This window comes from Palaemon carinicauda, chromosome 26 (genome assembly GCF_036898095.1).
Source record: "Palaemon carinicauda isolate YSFRI2023 chromosome 26, ASM3689809v2, whole genome shotgun sequence".
Taxonomy (NCBI): Eukaryota; Metazoa; Arthropoda; class Malacostraca; order Decapoda; family Palaemonidae; genus Palaemon; species Palaemon carinicauda.
Genome location: NC_090750.1, coordinates 44,821,926 through 44,826,644, shown reverse-complemented (window position 1 = coordinate 44,826,644; position 4,719 = coordinate 44,821,926).

The following is a 4,719-nucleotide window of genomic DNA, read 5'->3' as shown; positions in this document are numbered from 1 at the left end:
ACCATAACCCTCAAACCTACTTGACTCAGTTCCTTAATATGAATAAGAGGCTTATGAGGTGGTGGTGCATAGCCATCCAAGACTGCTATTGGAAGGTTTAGCACATTAACAACACAGATAATAAAATAACAGATGTGCTCTACCCGCATTAGTGGTCGATGCACAATTCTATATCCATATAAAATAGAACCATAATCAATAGGTTAATCTAAGTTCTATGAAATAATATGGATTTAGCCCTGGTGGCTCTTTAGGTTAATAAACTCGAGGAGCCATATTTGCACAATTGGTTTACATTTGATTTATAATTTCTAAATTTATTAAAATATTTGAATGGTTTGATTTTCTCATTTGCTTTAATTTTCATGTGTGCCACTGTATTGGGTCACTTTTAATTTTAACCAATAGTGCCTCTTTTTCATTTTTGTTACTACATCAGAACTAGCATGTTTTAGTCTTGGTGTCATTTGAAGCTAACGTGATATCAAAATGAAGTAATCATATTACCTTAGCTATAGCTTAGAAATTAATCCATTATCAGTTTGAGATTCACTGAGGGTGGAGTTATTACGGCTAGAGGTGTCATACCTTGCTTGCAGAGTTCAGGTCCGTTTCTGGGGCAAAATTCGGTTAAAATCGGGACTTTTATTCGTGATAGTTATTGAGCCACTATTCATACCAAAAATCCCAGTAAGGAACTGTTGGAATGACACAAGCATTGAAACCCCACCTGAGGCTCACCACCTGCCACTTATCTTATGCCCGTCTACTCCTCTGAAGTATCTTATTCCATAGATCTTCAAAATACAATGTTGCCGTTTAGCGCCACCACAAGTGAGCCCGGAAGAGGTCAAGGAGAGGCCTATTGACGGGGGGGGGGGGGGGGGGGGGGGGGGGGGGGGGGAATGCGGCCAGGAGACATGGCCAATGATAGTGGGACATCCGGCAAGGCCAATAACCCGTCCATTGGGGCAAAAAGGGGTATTTTGTTGCAACAGCTGGAGGAAACGATCTTTGCTCTTTAACCTTAACGGAAGCAGGACACTTGTGATACGTCCTCCACATGGTAGGCGACAATATCCTTGTTATCAACGCAAGGTGTCAGTATGAGAACCTCATATCCTTATAATCCTTAGTCCCTACCCATCTTTCAGTCTCCATTTTTTATCACATCCCATCGTTTCCATTTATCCTTAAAAGAAGATCCTACCCACTGAACCTTTATCAATTCATCCTATCCTAATATTCCAATCACATGTGCCCTTTGCTCTTCAGCATAATAACCTCATCCAGGAACATTGGTAATTTTCATGCAAGAGTGTTTTATGTATATAAATTGTGCATTTAGTATTTGTTTATGCTTAGGAGTTATAAACACACAACTTCATCAAGTCCTCAGCCTATAAAACAAAATTCGTTAAGTGATCAGTTGATGAAATCATTTAACATGAAGTCTTCTACGGCCAGTCCAACTCCATGGGAAGCATGGATGAGCTTAATTCACAAAGTATAACTTTCTCTGCTGTGCTCCATTTTCACACATTTTAGTGAAATAATATATTTTTTTTTTCTCTGTAATTATTGTCTAATGCCAGATGTTGACCTCACCCCTCTCTTCATATATATATATATATATATATATATATATATATATATATATATATATATATATATATATATATATACATATATATATATATATATATATATATATATATATATATATATATATATATATATACTGTACACATCATATATATATATATATATATATATATATATATATATATATATATATATATATATATAAATATATGTGTGTGTGTATATATATATATACATATATTCATATATATATATATATATATATATATATATATATATATATATATATATTTATATATATATATATATATATATATATATATACATATATATATATATATATATATATATATATATATACATATATATATATATAAATATATATACATAAATATATATATATATATATATATATATATATATATATATATATATATATATATATATATATATATATATATATATATTACCGTACTAGGCGGCATATCTTGATAAACGATATTTTCTAATGATTATATAAGCGGGTGGAGTAACGACCACTTTGTGTGTGGAGGAAATGCCCCCTAAATCTCGATGAAATCATTGGCAGCGGTTTGATGAACTGGGCTTAAGGCGATAGATAAACTGTCCCTTCTGCTTCTACTCCTGCAGCTTACCGGTTGATCTTACTTGAATTAGTGTGGACTGGCAGGGGTCACTTGCCTTAGATAATCATTGCACATCACAAGGAAACGGCTATCCTCTGATGAATTTAGACAATGAATACCTTATGGATTTTGTCAATATTAGAATGCATAAATGACAGATTGCACCCAGTACCGGGCATAGTAGGGTGCTAAGCATCTCCCGGATTTTAAATACTAAAGAAAATATAAAAAAAATGGTAATTGGAATGTCAGAATCATGAATAAAACTGGAAATTTACAGCGAGTGTAGAATGAATCTATGAAATACAGTTTGGATATCTTGGTCCTAAGTCAAACACATTATAAGGCGATAGGTAAACAAATTTTAGACCAAGGCAATACATATTGATGAATGATGATGACACCATGAGCAGAAAAGGCATTAAAAGAATAGAGATCTTTAAATAGTAAATTGTTACTTGTAAATTTTAAATAAAAGTAGTGCAATAAGAGTAATATAGTTGCCTATGCACCAACAAATAATTCCCCTGAAGAAAGGAAAAATGAATACTATGAAGAACTGCAGAGTGTAATAGATGGAATCTCAGAGAGAGATATTAACATTGTGATTTTCGACTGCAATGCTAAAGTTGGAAAGAATAATCAAGAATGATCGGATTATTGAAACTTTCCGAGCAAGTAATGAAAATTACAAGGAATAACATGGTAAGAATTTCATGATTGATAGAAAAGTCAGAATTAAGCTAACAATGGCTAGAGAGAATATCTAAACGGGAAAGCAGGTGAGGGTGACAAAGCTATAGTTTCAGGGAGTGGCTCTGGTGTAAGAATTGAAGATGTTGTAACAACAGAGGATGGAGAAAGGTAACATTGATTTAACACTTTTGTGAGGTATTTAAAATGAGATATGGAGGGAGTATTTTACTTATTATACCTGAAGCTAAGGAGGACCTTCGTGTGCTCATAAATAAATTCAGTGTGCTTAAAGTCGAAGCTATCATTAAAAGGACTCAAGAGATGTAATGCCCATGGATACGATGTAATAACTCCTGAGATGATATTAGCCGATAATGGAGTGACCACCAGTTTATTTATAAGATTATTTTGTAGTATGTGGCTTGAAGAGGCCAGAACCATATTATTGGGAGTTAGGAGTGTTGGTGAAAATGGCAAAAAGTCAGATCTGACTGATTGCAATAATTACAGAGGAACCACATTTAAGTCAGTTGTTATGAAAATATATATTATGCTCGTTCTAAAGAAACCAGGTATAAAGATTGATGAAAAGTTGAGAGATGAACAAGCAGGATCTAGAAGTTGTACTGACCAAGTTTTAATTTCAAGACATGTCGTATAATAATGCGTAGAATCTAAAAATACTCTCCTGATATCATCTGTGAACTATGAAAAAGCCTTTGATAATGTCCACTGGTCAATTTTGTGGAGAGTTCGTTATCATGTAGTTCCTCTCAAGTATATAAATCAATTAGGGCAGGTCATGAGCATAGTAAATATAAAGTTGACGTTAGTGGAGTTCTATTAAACGAATTTCCAGCCAACAGTGGACTACTCTTAGGGAATGTGTTCTCACCTATGTGTTTTATCCTTCTCATGGATTTTGGAATGCTTAGAACTGTTGGAGATGGCGGAGAAGGATTAGACTGGATTGGTAACAGGAAATTATTTGACCTAAAATATGCTGATGACACTCTCCTTATCAACAGAATACCATCGGACTTGCAAAGCCTGCTTACCAGAATGCATGAAATATCAAATGAGGTTCGGCTCAAGATAAATAGAAAAAAAGACAGAGATGATAACATACAATGCAATGAAAGATGAAATATCATCGATACGAGAAAGGATTAATATGTAATCATATAAATATTTAGAAACTATGATTTCTACTGCAGGATCTTTAGAATTTGAGATTATTAAAAAGAAAAAAGAAAAAAAAATCAGACAATGCTAGATTAAGTAAAATTTGGAAATCAATTCGCTTGAAAATATATGAAAAATATCAGGCTATTATAGAATTCATTTAATAAATAATATCTTAATAAAACAAAAGATGAAAGGTGTCATAATTAGGTGTAAGATTTAGAGATTTATACCAGAAATCCTTACGTGATTGAAAAAAAAAATGATAACAGCGTGATTTGTAGCCAGCCAAAGCAAGAGAGCGTATTAAAGTCCTACCATAAAATTCCAGACCTCGAATTAGTTCAGCTTATGCTCTGGTCCTTGCATAACTATACATTATAGAGGAAATAGATATATTTGATGACACACGAGATTTTGTATGTTGCCCTAGGTTTATAATGATCATGCAAAGATTTACATATACATCCACACACTCATATACACACACAAATATATATATATATATATATATATATATATATATATATATATATATATATATATATATATATATACACACACATATATATATATATACATATAT